At 31.0% G+C, this 17228-nt stretch overlaps 2 pseudogenes; both read left to right on the top strand.

The window, feature by feature from the left end:
- The first annotated feature begins 3923 nt into the window (after positions 1-3923).
- The window catches only part of LOC149534017 (rhamnogalacturonate lyase B-like), an 88909-nt pseudogene continuing 75604 nt past the window's right edge, over positions 3924-17228 (top strand).
- Positions 6220-6855, top strand: LOC149534018 (putative carboxylesterase 17; annotated as a pseudogene).

The following is a 17228-nucleotide window of genomic DNA, read 5'->3' as shown; positions in this document are numbered from 1 at the left end:
AAGGGGGTTTCTGCCAAGTAGAGTTTCGATTCTGAGACTGATCTCGTGATTCCTATCTGCCTCGAGTATCCTCTGCCACTAGTGCTATCTCCACTACCTGTCTGAAGGTGGTAGGGAAGGCCATCCGAACTAGACCCTGAAGTGATAAATTCAAACCCATGATAAAGTGATGTACCCGTAGTTTCTCGTCCTTCATGTAGTATACATAAGGAAGGAGCTCGAGAAACCTGCTCTCATACCATGCCACTGTAAGACCTCTCTGATAAAGAGAATGGAACTCCTCTATCTGTTTCTATCGAAAATGCTCTGACAAGTACCTCTCTCAAAATCTTTCTAGGAAAGACTCCCATGTGAGGGTATCCATCCTCACTCCACCTATGATCTCCTCCTGATGCCACCAATTGGAGGCATACCCTCTCAACTGATGAACTGTTAGGCGTGCCTTTAGATTACTCCCATAAGGGCATAACCCAAAGCACCGTTGTAGGCTCTGCAACCATGCCTCTGCTACTGTCCCCTCAGTAGAATCGATAAATAATGGTTGCCCAAGTCGAAACAATTCCCTGATATCATCTCCTACATGTCTAGGAGGTCTGTCAAGTGGGGGTCTTCTCTGGTGTATTGAATCTCCTTCATGCTCATCCTGACCCTCTAACTATCTCGGTGGGGGACTCCTAGTCCTCTCTCTACCTCTGGGCCCGCCTCCTCCGGGTCCCTCTGCTTCCACTACTGGAATCTGCTGCACTGGCTGAACTATCGGTACTACCCTCTGCTGAACTACATTGATCAAAGTCTGTAGTGCATCTATAATGTCCTAGTTTGGGTTGGATGGTGGTGGAGGTGGAGGTGGTGGTGGTGGAGGTGGTCCATCCCCCTATCCCGCTCTACCACCTCTCGCCCTACGACCTCTGCCTTGTGGGTTGCTTCGAGTAACAGGAGGCATCCTACACAATTAAATGTTTAGTTTTAAGTTTCAGAAGCGTAAGGGTTTAAGGTTCCTAGTGTTGAAACACGAGCTCTGATACCAAAATGTCATGCCCAAACTACGAGGGCAAAAAAAAACACACAAAACTTTTTTTTTTTTTTTGAAATTATTCATTAAAGTGTTTTAAGATGAAATGATTGAGATAACATTTTAAGTATTGGTTCTCTAGATTACGTCTTACGATTAAAACATGAGGACGATTACGTCGTTAAGGTATTGAAACTTTTGCTATAAGATGGATATCGATCAAAGATATGTTATTTGATTATCTTACAACAATATGAAACAACTATTCAATCAACAATGTAAATGTATTCTGATTCAGATTAATTGAAAGATATCTGAATTTAAAAACAACTATAGATCATTTTGACAAATATTGATTGACAATCTAATCGATATTGTAAAGTCACTTTTAAGAAAACAATTAACTAAAATTAAAACTGAATATATTTATCTAAAATTTATTAACTTTAAACATTTCAACTATCTAATCTTACTAAATTTAAATTTCATTTACTAACAACTAACTAAATCTAATACGTACTAACTAAATATAAATCAATAATACATTAAAACTAGTTTTTTTTAAAAATCTTAGAATAGAACTATAGTTCCACAAGTTAAATGATGATAGAACCTGTAATCTAGCACGATACATAATTTATAACAAAATTAAACTTATCCTTTAGATTCTAATGAGATCACCATTCAATTAATGCCAAATTAAAACTATAATTTCTTCTATACTATATTAAAATATATGTCTATTTAAAAATACTAACTAATTAAAACCCAAACTATATTACATTCAATATAAATTTGATACAAAACTAACTTAATTTAATATAAAATAACTAAATTTACCTTCACAAAGATAAACAAAACTAGATTAAAATAACAACGAACTTTAATGACTAACACTAAAATGATTATCACTAAATTAAATATATATTAAAACTAACTAATTAAAACATGAAATTAAACTAATACTACTAAAGAAATATATATATATATATATATATATATATAATTTAAACAAACATAACTAAACAACTAAATAATTAAAACTAAAACTAACTAAATCTAAACCTAATACTAATACTAACAAACATAACATATACTAAATTCTAATACTAACACATTAACTAACATTCACTGAACACAGAAAGATACATACATACATCTCATAGTACAATACGTGAATTATGAACAACAAAGTTTTCACAATTACACATAGAGATCAGTTATGTTCCTCCGTCAGTTTCCTTGGCTAAAATTATCTGCACACTCATTGCACACATCAGTAGTCCCAAAAATCACATGCACATACATACGTATCAGAAATTCACATAAATTGAAACATACATCAATCAGGGTTTCTTGCATCCTACTTATATCCTTCATCATAAAGATTCCAAAATTAATGTGTTAATCCTACATTTTACTTAATTCATCAACATACATATACATAAAGCATTAAATGACAGGTATCAAATATCTGAAAATAACATCACACAACATGAAATAATATGATATGTTCAAGTATCTGATAATGTCTCGACATCTGGAGTCGTGAGTAACAAGAAGATAAAGTAACAACTAAGGCCATGAGGGGTTGGGGCGAGGCCTCACAATCTTACTAATGTTAGTTAAACATATTTATTCTAAAATATATTTATAATTTTAAAAGATCATATCGAATATCTATAGTTTATTAAAGGAATTTACAACAATTTCATATGAAAGATGAAAATGTCTATTTATTGTTGTAACAAGAGCTCTTTGAGAGCTGGAGTCCCTGCCTCGAGGGAAACAAATTGGACGTAATATTTAAAATTATGATTTTGAAAAGAGAAGTTATAAATTTTAGCAAATTTAATTTAGATTTTTAATTAATATTTTAAATTTTAGTTTTATAGAATAATGTGGCAACTAGCCATTGTCTTAAAATATACAACTTAATGTAATGCATTGTAAAATCATGAGATTTGAATTAATAGATTTTTAACCAAGAAATTTTAAAAATTTAGAATTTTATTACATAAGTTAAATTTAGAAATTAATTTTTTTTTTTTTTTTAATTAATATATACTAAAGTCTATATATATAAAGCAATACAACTCTTAATAGCAATAATATATTTTAATAAAAAAATTAATTTAATAGTTATTGATTTATATAAAACTAATTTTTAATATAATTTAAAATATATTAGCATTTTTAAAAACTATTTTGAAAACTAAAAATTGTGATATTAATATTGATAAAACATTATTTTAAGATAAAAACATGACTTTTTTAGAAATCTAATGAACTTGTGACAAATATGCAAAAGATAAAGTTATTATTTTATAAATCTAATGAACTTGTGACAAATATGCAAAAGATAAAGTTGTAATTAATAATGAACTTGTCACAAATATGGAAAAGATAGAGTTGTAATTAATGAATTCATTAATGCATGTTAAAAAATATTGTATTTTTTGAAGTGGGAAAATAAAATAAACCCCACCAAAAATGCAACAGACCATTAGAAAAAGGTAATAAATCAATATAAATTAATTTAAAAATATAAAGTTTGTTAAACTTTAGAACTTACTATTTTTTTTGAGGTTGCACAAATTAGCAAGGATAAACAAAAACATTAGTACCTGTCTATATATAAGCAGGGACTAATAATAAATAGGACTAGCTCTCAATACGCTAGAAGCATAAATAATTTGCAACACAAAAAGAGAAGAATAATTAATAGTGTGTTTATGGAAACTAACTATTTAGACATTAAATTTTTACAATTCATTCATTCATAGAGTTTGTTTTTAGAGCCGACTATGTTGGATTTGTCACCAGCATTACGATCTATCATAGCACGAAGAGAATGATCCACCCCGCGATCATCTGTTGTTCATGTGAAGGAAAAGGGTGGATTCCGTTCATGTCCAGAAAAATGCGAGATTTTGTCCCCGTTCAGAGTGTAAACATAACATCAGTCGCCATTGGAGTAGAGATAGCCGTTGTTATTATTCTCCGTTGTTGTTGTTATACTTTAGTTGAGATCCACCTCGCGATCATTTGTTGTTTCATCGCGGCATAGTCGGATCATATTTCTCCCTAATTTCTCATCTGCAGCCGACCCAAATTCAACCATTTCAATACATTTTTTATCCAACGACTGATCACCATACAACTCGTACATTACTATAAGAGTAGCTAAAGTACGATATTAGACCATTTAATTTTCCATTAATGTAGGGATTATTTCTAAATCTATCAGTCATAAATGTTTAATGTTGGGATCACTATTCCTAATTTAGGAAATCATGATTTTCTAAATGTGGACCTATAATTGTGCCCATGCTAAGATCTTAGAAGTGCACTTATATAGAAGGTGTAGGTTCATTTGTTATTATGTTGAATTATACCTAGTTTGATCAACAATGGTGAAGCTCACAGTAATTTTAGTTAGCTTTATTTTTACAGCGTTGATATTGAACACTGAAGCCAATAGAGTTACAGTCAATGTTCAAAGAAATGAAGTAATGTTTTCGTTCATTTTACAACTCTCTTTTTTACCACTGTTGTTTCCAACAAACATATGTTTTGATAGAAGTGCTTATATTCAAGATCTCAATGCCAATCTGAAATTTCTTATCATTTTTGTTTTGTAACAATAGAGAGATTTACATATATGTTTTGATTGGAAGAATTTATAATATGTATTTGTTTATACAATTGATTTAGTTTTTAGATTTTGATATTGATTATTATTCTCCGTTGTTGTTGTTATACTTTAGTTGAGATCCACCCCGGGATGATCTGCTATTCCATCGCGGCATAGTCGGATCATATTTCTCGCTAATTTCTCATCTACAACCGACCCAAATTCAACCATTTCAATACATTTTTTATCCAACGACTAGAAGATCACCATACAACTCGTACATTACTATAAGAGTAGCTAAAAGTATGATATTAGACCATTTAATTTAGGCTTCCATTAATGTAGGGATTATTTCTAAATCTATCAGTCATAAATGTTTAATGTTGGGATCACTATTCCTAATTTAGGAAATCATGATTTTCTAAATGTGGACCTATAATTGTGCCCATGCTAAGATCTTAGAAGTGCACTTATATAGAAGGTGTAGGTTCATTTGTTATTATGTTGAATTATACCTAGTTTGATCAACAACGGTGAAGCTCACAGTATTTTTAGTTAGCTTTATTTTTACAGCATTGATATTGAAAGCTAAAGCCAATAGAGTTACAGTCAATGTTCAAAGGAATGAAGTAATGTTTTCGTTCATTTTACAACTCTCTTTTTTACCACTGTTGTTTCCAACAAACATATGTTTTGATAGAAGTGCTTATATTCAAGATCTCAATGCCAATCTGAAATTTCTTATCATTTTTGTTTTGTAACAATAGAGAGATTTACATATATGTTTTGATTGGAAGAATTTATAATATGTATTTGTTTATACAATTGATTTAGTTTTTAGATTTTGATATTGATTGAACAACATGCTGATTTAAAAATTAAAAAAAATCTTATATATTATTTCATGAATTGTAGAGCCAACTAATTGTCTGTGATCAATAAATTTAACTTTTTCTTTTTCTTCTTTGATTAGATTCTGAATTGAAGATTTATATAATGAAACTAAATTATTAGGTTAAGAATGAAAACTACGATTCTTTTGTAAAAGTAAACTTACCTACAAAGCCTATCGTTTCATGTTTGTACAGGTAATTTTGGACAATGGTATTGTAAAGGTGACATTAGGCAATCCTCAAGGAATCGTTGTTGGCGTTCAATATGGAGGCATTGATAACATTCTTGATCCAACTAAAGCTCCCCTACATAGAGGGTATGTTGGTCATTTTTTTTTTTTTTTGTGGGCATTGGGTAGATAGATTGATAATCTTTTTAATGCAATTCAAGGTTCATTTCATAGAGAATATGTTGGATATTGATATTTTTTTCTTTTATTAGTTCCTACTAGAATCCTTCAATTTTTTATTAGACGAGATTGACCAACCAATAAGAGCACAGTATTCAATTCCACTCAACATAAACTTTATAGTTGATTATTTACATTTATTTTCATTAATTAAAAACTCTGATTTATCTTATTTGTGATTGGTTTGAGCAATGAGAAAAATCAAATTTTATTTTTAAAAATTATAAAAAATCAAATATCAATAAAATAAAATAATCTAAATTCATCCAAGTCTGCGCCGACGGTTTCATCGTCCGCTTCGACCACAAATTCACAAAATCCTCAGCCGACCCAATCGACGGAATCCCCAACTCACAGGAAAAACTCCCCCTCATTCTCTACTTCTATGGCGGCGGCTTCTGCATCGGCTCAACGGCCTGGCAATCATAAAACGAATTCCTCTCTGGCCTCTCAGTTCGGTCGAAATCCGTGGTCGTCTCAGTCGATACCGCCTCGCACCAGAAAATCGACTACCTATGATGATTGCTTCCATGTTCTCAATTGGGTCTTCAATCCGCCCAAAATGAAGTCTTGAAGGATTCTTCAGGGACCCAAGATGAGATTTTTAAGGATTCTTCAGGGCATCCTTCAGGGATCCAAGATGAGGCTTTTAAGGATCAATGGCTCGCAAATCATGTCGATTTAAGCCGGATTTTCTTGGCCGGGGAGAGCGCGGGCGGGAACATCGCGCACACAGTCGGAATCATGGCTGCCCGCAAAACTGATCTGAAGATCAGGGGACTGATTGTTCTGCAGCCTTACTTTGGGAGTGAAGAACGGATTGAGTGTGAAAAGAAGGCGGAATCTGAGTATTCTACCGATGCTTCAATGGCGTTGGAATTCAATGACACATTTTGGCGATAAAATATATATTATAAGGATTTGGGGATAAAATATATATTATAAGGATTTGACCAGCCAGGAATGTACAATCTTCTATAATATTAATGAAAATTCTATAATATTAATTTATATTAATTAAAAATTATAATTTTTCTTTTTTTAAATAATGAAATAAAAAATTCTTTAGAAAATACATTATCAAATAGGAGTAAAATTAAAATATTCTAATTCTGGAAATTGAAATTTTTTGATATCTAGAAGCATCCAAAATTCTTCGAACTTATTAAGAAGTACTTTTGTAGTGCTTGACTTTAAGCTCTCTGCCTCACTGTACAATGTCCTTTTTAAAGAATGAAATAAAAAAATCTTTAAAAAATACATTATCAAATAGGAAAATAATCTAAATAATTGTTATTCTTTTGTGTTCTTAGCTAGCATAGAAGTTTAAGTAACCCATAATTGTGTTGTTAAAAAAAATAATTATAATTCTATTTTCAAGGGTGAGCTTTTGTGAATTTTGATAAATAGATAGTCAGTGTTTGTTGCAAGGCTTCTTAGGAATGAAATCATTATGTTGTGGGAAAAACACAAATTGTGGTCGAAGTCTTTAGAAGGTGAGCAATAATCGTCATTTTGTAAAGATTGTTCCTATTTTTTTGAGTGTAAAAGCTTCTTCTAATTTGTATCCTATAAAATATGAAGTTCGGCAAAAAAGATTTGTGAAGTATGGTTTTTGGACCCTCAACAGTGACAATGTTGATTCTGCAGAATCTGGACCATCTACAAGTATTGTGATATGTATATGTCTAATCCTTTTTAGACCAAATAATAATAGTTATGAGTTTTTCATAAACCTATCTAGTATATGGATCCTTGATTTGAAAAGACAAAATCATAGTTGGCATGATTTTTTTTTATAAATTAGTAATTATAAGAAATTAATGGAATATAAAATCTTCTGAGAAAATGTCTGAATGGTTGTGTCTTCTTTTCAACATATTTTAAGGCCAATTTTTTGATATATTGTTGTTGATTTTTCATAACTAGAATCTCACATTTTTCATTTTTTGAGTTTGGATTAAGCTACTTTATTTTACCAAAAACATTGTGAGAGTCCAAAACTGATAGAAGCGTAAGGAAAGGTTCAAAACAAAACTAGCTTCATTTGATTCGCTACTCTTTCTTTGCTTGATGACATAAAATATTTGTACAATCCTAAAAGCTAAACAAGTAATATTAGTTTAATTTGCACACCTCTTCTCCATGGAAAATTGTCTTAGGGGAGGATCTCTTTTCTTGTATCCAATTCAAAACTTTAATGGTTAGTCTATATGTTTGCTGAGATGCATTTTCAGCATCTCATTTTTTTTAAATGATTATTTCTTAGTTGATATGTTAGCTAAGAAATATGAACAAAATCTAAGGGAAAAAAAAACTCAAGAAATAGGTCTCAAAATAAAGAATAACTTTTGATTACATTGTGGTCAATAATCATGTACAATATACATAACAATGCATGTTTTATACATTAGGAAACCACGGTTTGCAAAAGAAAATTACGGTGATGATTAAGCCCAAGTTCGTCTTGCAGTTAACATGCAATTAGAAAAAGGAGACTACAATGAGTGTTCAAACTAGGCATAAAATGGTGATTATCACCAGTGAAACACTAAGTTAGGAGTAAATAGAACAAATAGCTAAAACTACATGGAAAGGCTCCTACAACTCCTATATAGAAATGCTCCTACAACTCCACTATAGAACTCTATCTATAATGCTCTCCAACATCATAATATCTCTTACAACACTATCTTTATTATAGATGCTCCTAAACATCCTTAATACAAAATATTCTTTTACTCACATATTTACATATGTACACTAATCTAGCTCTTTACTTCTTAGGGTTGCAAAAGTTGTGACATGCAAGAATTGGATGTGGATATGCATGTATTTATCTCTTGGATAGAAAGATCCATTGGCCAGCAATTTCTAGACATTGGGCAGTGAGGCAGAGAGCTTAAAGTCAAGCACTACAAAAGTACTTCTTAATAAGTTCAAAGAATTCTAGATTCTTCTAGATATCAAAAAATTTCAACTTCCAGAATTTAGATTATTTTAATTTTACTCCTATTTGATAATGTATTCTTTAAAGAATTTTTTATTTTGTTCTTTAAAAAAAGAAAAAATATAACTTTTAATTAATATAAATTAATATTATAGAATTGGTAGTCATTCACAAAAACAAGCCCTCATACTCGTAGTCCTCTACCCATTCCTCCAGTTGGGACTTCATCTTGGAAGTTTTCACAAAGGTCCCGAGTTTGAACTCTATAGATCTTGTAGGGTGTGCAACACATTCAGCTTTCAAAGGTCTAACACCGAGCCTTCCCCTCACTTGTCCAATTAGCACATTGTTCTTCGCCTGCTCTTTTTAGAAGCATGGTCAACCATAAGACATGTTGCCCAGCTACCCAACTCTTGAAAACAATGTTAAAGTGATGACCAACTTAGTTAATGTAGGGGGGCCATTGTGTTGTTCTTGAAGCATAGAAATGAATGGCCTTCCAACAAAAACACATCACCTTTTGGCCATTTTATGTTGCAAACATCTAAGCCGCTTCTTCTAGAAATCAATTGTTGGATACATGATTTACAAGAGCGAGCCTTTCTTTACCATTTGTAATTCTTCTTCAAACTTCCATGGAGTTTTAGAAGGATGAGTGTTAGAAATAATAAAATCGAAATGAACTAAAATTTAATTAATTATAAATTAATCCAAGAAAGTTTGTGATGAACATAATTACCATACTTTAAAGAACTTTCCAAGATCAACACAAGAATGGAGGCACAGATTTTGAAAGGGGAAAGAAAAGAAAACCCCTTGTGAATTATATGAATGAGGAAAATCCCTAAGAATGAAGAAAGATAGAGAAGGAGACAATGTGGAGCCATAGGGCTCGTTACATGAACTACATCATGATTGTGTGTTTCGAATGAGAGAGAAGCATCTCTTATAAAGAGATGAGAAGGGGGGTTATTTGTAACTCCCAAGTGAATGATTTCCACATTCATAAGTGTGTGCTTGACAAGTGTCATAATCCTCCTAAGGAGGAATAAACTATTTTCCTTAATAAAGGAATTACAAAAAGGACTTGTCCTCACATGTGGAATAGAGGACAAACAACTTAAGGGATACCTTGGTTTATCCCATTTAATAGATACAACCAAGGAAAGATTATAAATTCTAACAATGAGAGGCAAGAAGCAGTTATATGCTCTAGGTGAAGAGTAGTAGGTGTTAATTGTTTTCTTCCTTATGATAACTAGTCGATATTGAAAGATTGTTCACAAATTGAGGGAAACTTCTCATACGAGGATTTATAGGGCATAGATTCTTCAAAATGTAAAGGGTCTATTTAGATTTATCAGATTTAATGTTGTTTCCCAAAAAGATAAAAAAATCTCTCGTCTGTAATCTTTGATTAGATCATGCATAAAATTCCCCCATCCATGTCCAAACTATAGTCTGCTATTTCTAGTATAGATTTTTACAATCTATTTGATGCCTATTTCGATCATGCAAGCCCATATTGGCATCAGTGTTGTTTTGACAGATGAGGACAACATGATCTAAGATCAACAACCCTCCTACATTTTTTCCCTATCAATCTCTAGTAGTAATGCTTACAAACCTCTAGTAGCAATCAGTGAACAAAACAATGATAAGTCCAATTTAGCATTTGGGGAGTATCCATAGCCAATAGGGTTCCTGGTTGCTTCTATGTTTTATATGCATTCTTCCTCAAGTGAGAGATCTAAAAACACTTTGACTAGGGCTTGAACTCGAGAAATAGGATTATGGGATTAAAAAAACATTCTTCCTTAGTTTTGCTTCAAAGAAGCTTGTAGAGATTAGGGATCTTCCCCTATGGAAAACCATATAATCCTATGTAATCTGCTCCAACAAGTATGTCATTTATATATGCTACAACCGTGATAACAAATGGAATCTTCCTTTTCTAGAATCTCCATTTTTAATCAGCTCCCTTTTTGGGAATCTCATTTTTGCTTAAATCAATAATCCAATAGTGTTGCTTGTTCTCCAAGTGCTTTTCTTACAATTAGAAACCATATGAAAAATTAAGTATCGTAAGATACAACATATTATATTGAAAAAATGTAAGATTGGAATCAAACCCACCTTTATTATATCTTTATGACTACTTTGTTTGGTTTACACTTAGAGCTTCTATTTATGTATAAAAAAATAAAACACTCCAAAAGTGAACTCACTCCTTACATTACTATGTTCATCTAATCTTTTCTATAAAAGCATTAAACTGTCATTGCTTAAATATTTCTTCAATGTTTTTAGATTATATTCCATGTTTGACTAGCTTCAATTTAAAATCCGATGTGATTTTACCATTCAACTTAAATTTATATACAGAATCCACTACATTAAAGACAAGAACTATGGCGCTTGTGCCCCTTGTTTTTGTGGCATTGAGTATGATGATATTGATAATCTTGTTAGCCTAATTCAAGATCTATTTCATAGAGGATATAATGGGCATTGGTGTTTTCTTTTATTTTTGTTTGTTAGTATTGAACATAGAAACATTGATCATTTTACTGATACAATTTGATGTTTAATTGTATTGAAAACTTTTTTATTTATTTTAATGATTGTATTTATGCACAAGTTGATATAGAGAGCTTATGGGGATAAATGTTTGTGAGAAATGCAGGTACTGGGATATAAACTGGAATGAATCAGGAGGTCCATACAAAGAGGATAAGTGAGTTTTTCAACACAAAATCCAAGTTGAAATTCAATCTGAGATATTATTTGTTGAAACTAAGAATCCTCTCAATTTGTTGCAGCATTTTAGCCACAGAATTTAAAGTTGTAAATTCTACTCCAAATTTAGTGGAAGTTTCGTTTGTTAGACGATGGGATCCTTCAATTCAAGGAACCGGTCAACAAGCTCCACTCGACATAGACTTGAGGTATTTATGACCGCATAGATTTGCATTTGAATTTCTCAAATTAAAGTTCTTTAATGATTTGGGTCTTGAATTGATAAATAATTATAAAATGAATACACATCTTTAGGGTATTACGCTTCTAAATTCAATTAATAGAAAAAAAATATATCGAAAGTGTCAATTTTATAACTTTTTTTTGGTATTAAGTTTCTAAATTCTATCAATGAAATATCTTTAACCTAATTTAGAAGTGTCTATTTTAGAACTTTTTTTCACAATCTAATGATAATTTGTGTTAGTATTGATGATTATATACCGAGTTCATATACTTAAACTAATAAAAAGTCATAAGCTTGTCAAAATGATTCTTAAACCTAGTTTTTAAGAAACCATCTATTATTTATATGATAATCCAACCAAAGTTATTACAATCTAATGATACTTGTACACCAGAGTTCATATGATGAAGGTTATGTATTCACTATCCATCATAAGCTTCTAAAGCCATAATAATTCCTAAAACTAGAATTTTTTGTTGACCACCTATAATTTATGTAATAATTCAGCCAATTTACAATCTAATAATGCTTCTACACAACCATTCATATGATGGTACTAGATAGTCATAAGCTCTAAATGTCAAAATCATTCCTAAACTCAGATATTTATATTTACCTATAATTTATGTATTATATAAAAGAAAGTTAATTACTATTATTCTAGTCTAAAAACAAGTTAGCAAAGAGAATTGGCAACTCAACTAAAACATTGTGGACATGGTGTTGGAAATAGAGATGGAGTAACTGAGAGGGGAGGGGTGAATTAGTTACTCCAAAAATAAATCCACAGATCCTTAGATGTCTTAAAATATAGCTGCTGACAATGTCACAAATAAATCTGAAACTTGATAGATGTTCTGATAACTTATTTAGCATTTAAAGTGATAACATGCATGCATAAAGAAATAACATGAACACAAGAGACACCAGATTTAACGTGGAAACCCAATTTGGAAAAAACCACCAAGTAACTAGTTACCAATTTTCACTCTTCTGAAGTGAGCCCTATTAGGAGCCAACCCTGTTAAACGTTACAAAACACACTGTTAGGTGTGACCCTGTTAGAGGATTTGATCACCTTGTTAGAAGTGGCCTTGTCAGAGGTCTTTAAAACAATTCAACTGAATTGTCACCTTGTTAGAGGATTTACAAAAATGGTTGTCAAACCAACTCTGTTAAGAGATTTTGAATCACTATTACAATGATTAGAAAGCAACAATGAAGTGATCTGAAATATATGCAACTTATCTTTGTTGAATATAGATCTCTGTTCTGCTTCACTAGATCCTCACTAATCGAATGCAACTTTGCAACTTCATAGGGATATCTAATTCTTCCTCAACATTCGCTCATATATTTTCTTATTCATACATTCACACTTTTATGCATCCACACACTTTTGTTCTTTGAATTCACAACTTGACCTTTCATATATACCTTACAGATTGTCAAGTTGGCTCAATCAACTGAAAAACATAAATCAATCGGCTGCATAAAACAATTAAACTTAATTCTTTAGAACAATAAAATTCTTCACTGCCCGACCCAGCTCGGTGACCACTGCTCAGAATGGTTTCCCCAGTGTTAACCAAATGGAGCTTGGTAAACACTGCAAACCTTGCAACTTCCTTCGAAGACCAAGTTAACTCGATAAATACTGACCTTCCTTTGTTTACCGAGTGAGATCGGTAAAAGCTAATTTTTCTTCGCTTACCGAGTGAGCTCGGTAAAAGCTAACTTTCCTTTGCTTATCGAGTGAGCTCGGTAAAAGCTAACTTTCCTTTGCTTACCGAGTGAGCTCAATAAAAGCTAAATTTCCTTTGCTTACTGAGTGAGCTCAGTAAAAGCTAACTTTCTGTGTAATGTTCAGGAATGCTCGGTAGTCACTATAAATTGCTTTGCTAACCATCTGAGCTCAGTAGACTCTGTCTGATGGCTGATATGACATTTGTGTAACATCAAAGACAATACACAATTAACAATTGTATCCAACACATGGGTGCAGGTATATTTTACAAAGTGGGAGCACAGGATTTTATGTGTATGCAATTTATGAAAAAAGATCAGAATACCCTGCATTCAATATGGTCCAGACACGCATGGTATTCAGACTCATAGATGAAAGGTGAGAGATTCACTGTTGAAATTGTCAAATAATGATATTTTTAATTCTTAAAGTGATGATGGTCATTTTAAACTTATAATTTGTAATTTATCTTATTGAATAAAGATGCACTTTGCAGATTTAAACATATGAGAATAAGCAATAAGAAAATGAGATTGATGCCAAATGAAGTGGACAGAGATAGTGATAGGAGCACTCCACTTGAATACCCTGAAGCAGTTATTCTCACCAATCCGACAAACCTTGCATTTAAAGGGCAGGTAATATTTTGCCTTTGTTATTATATTATTTGCTTCAATTACTATTTGCTTGATTAAATACAAAAAACTCACTTCAAAAAAAATCAATACAACGAAAAGATATATAATAGTATGTTAGATAGTACTAAAGCAAAGGATTGAAATATCTGAAGTTATATAAAGTGTTTTATATTTTTTTTTCTTATAGTTTCTTGTTAGATAGTTGATCATCTCCTTATTACACTTCCTTTTTAAGCATCTATTATTACTTTTCATAATTTTCAAAGGTTCTTTGTATGTCTAAGTTCTTATCTTTCAATCTTTCAAAATTATTTACCTATACACCATTAGCTTTCACAACACCTCATTTTCATTCACTCATTCGCTCAAAAAAAAAAAATAGTAGACGATTCAAAACTATTCAATTTTTTAAAAAATAAATAAAAAATCATTTAACATTAATAGTTTCTTTGAACTCAAACTATTTAAACATAAATTCATAAATATTTGTCAAGATGTGTATTTTAGTTTTGAAATTATTTACTACATACAATATGAAACCAATATGAAACCCCATTGATAATTGCAAAAGAGTCTCATTAAAGGAGTGTAAGAATTTGCCTTAGGGAAAAATTCACCCAAGATCAAGGAACTCAAGCACAAACACAACAATAGACCAGAAAGAGTATGATCAGAATATTGATATGTATTAATTCAATATGAAAGTACACTAGGAGTGTCTGTATATAAAGGCCTTTGGAATGCTTCTAGAATGCCTAGAAATCAGCATACTGATAAGTCATACAACCAAGCACATGTCCACCAAGTGTGGGTTATCCTCCATTAAGCACAGGAGTAAGTGTGATGATGAGAGGATAAGCCTACAAAGGTGTAGCACGTATAATAATGTTGTAGACACCATGTACTAAAATAGGAGTGTGGGTAACTATGTTGTCTACATGACAACTTAATTAATTATGTAAACTCCAGTGTTGTAGACACCATGTGCTAAATTATAGTTGCTTACTCCAGTGTTGTCAACATGACAACTCATAAGAGTACGCAAACTCCTAAGTGTCTCACCTAAGAAATTATAATGCATAATAAAATAATGCATTGACCTAAGTAAACTTAAGTAAAGTGTAATAAGTAATTACTCATTTACACCAACAAGGAGCTTGGACTCCTCTTTATTTTATGGAATTGGGAAGGCTAACTATGTTCTTTATGTTAAATGTCATGTAATGAACTGATTGATATAAATGCATGAGCTAATGACATGAAATAATTAAGATTTAACAAGAATATAAATCAAATGAATCTTATAAATACCATATTTCATTATGTTTTGGAAGTCTCAAATAATAGAATAAAATGGGAATTGATTGAACACTAGAATTAGAATACCCAAAATAATTGGGTTACATTATACTTCATATCTACACCTTGGAAACTAACCTATGTAGATGTAGAATGATTGATGCATGTACTTAAGCATATTCTCCTATGTAGGTGTAGAATGATAGATGTATGTACTTAAGTATATTCTCATAAAAAATCAAATGAAATAAAATTAATTGATGAAATTCACTCACCATGATCCTCCAATAGTTGAATTTTAGTCCCAATAGTCTTTATAAATACCTTAGGAGTAAATCAAGAGGGCCTCACTCTCCTCAATTAGACCATTGGTTAGATATCCTCTTAGGAGACAAGTGTCAAGTTTGATATTTGTGTCTTGTCAATATAAAGACTTTGAATTACTTATAACTTTACATAAATTAAAGTCTTGGAAAATATTTTGAGTTTTGGTACTAATATAAAATTAATGGTTTAAAAATATCCTCAAATGTAGTCTTTATGGCTAAGTTGTGAGCTAGAATCAAGTATAAAATTATAGTACCCTTTCTGGAATTTAAATATGAATATTCAAATTTAACAATAGGGTTAAAAAACCTTACAATGCCATTTGTGTCTTTTAGATCTATTTATTTATGAAATGTAGAATAAGTTATGTAATAATTCATGTAATTTATGTAATAATTCATAAATTATTACATAAATATTATTTGTTGAAACTGAGAATCCTCTTGATTTGTTGCAGCATTATATATATTAAAAAAAAAATTAATTCTATTGTAAATTTTGAATATCCATATTAAATTTGACAAAGGGAACTATAATTTTACACTTGATTCTAGCTGACAACTTAGCCATAAAGACTGCATTTGAAGATATTTTTAAATACACACACACACACACACAAATTCAATCTTCATTTTGATTTTTATTTATTATTTGATATTTTATCTATACTGTAAAATTCAATCAAATACCAACACTATGTCAAATCATACCTTATTAGTTTTTTTTTTTGCCATCATTACATCTTTACTAATTTTGACATTCCAACTTAAAAATAAATCAAAGAAAATGATTTGTATGCTTCAACCCCTCACGTCTTAGGGGCATTATTTCCTTTATGGGAATAATATCAAGTATCATGTTACATTAAGGTCAAATCATCTATTATAATTGACATGGTTAACTATAACTTTCTTTAAACATTATAAATCTTTTACACCAAGATGGATAGAGTTGGGGGGCCACCGCTACAATAGCTAACATGGCACTAGAGTAGGGGTGTAAGGGTAGGCCCCCTATCTATATCTGGGGGCTGCACATTTCAATATCATCCACAAGTTTTTATCATTATTGGTGTGATGCTACCATGTGACCTTGTGTTGTCCTTATAAGTGTTAAAATGAAAATATTCAAGGATAATTTACTACAAGTAAAAGAAACTTCGAATTTTGATTTGTCATAAAATGGATAAATCATTGTATTTCTAATTTACTTTTATTTATCTTTAATTTTTTACTATATTTCTATTATAAACTACTACTATATTCTAATATAAAATTATCCTTTATTTTATTTTATATTAAGATAGTTTAAATTTATATCTTTCATTTT

Source organism: Cupressus sempervirens, chromosome 10 (genome assembly GCF_028749045.1).
Source record: "Cupressus sempervirens isolate cs-2001-9-10 chromosome 10, ASM2874904v1, whole genome shotgun sequence".
NCBI classification, from domain to species: domain Eukaryota; kingdom Viridiplantae; phylum Streptophyta; class Pinopsida; order Cupressales; family Cupressaceae; genus Cupressus; species Cupressus sempervirens.
The sequence above is the reverse complement of the archived record's forward strand: the minus strand, read 5'-3'. Positions and strand labels throughout refer to the sequence as shown.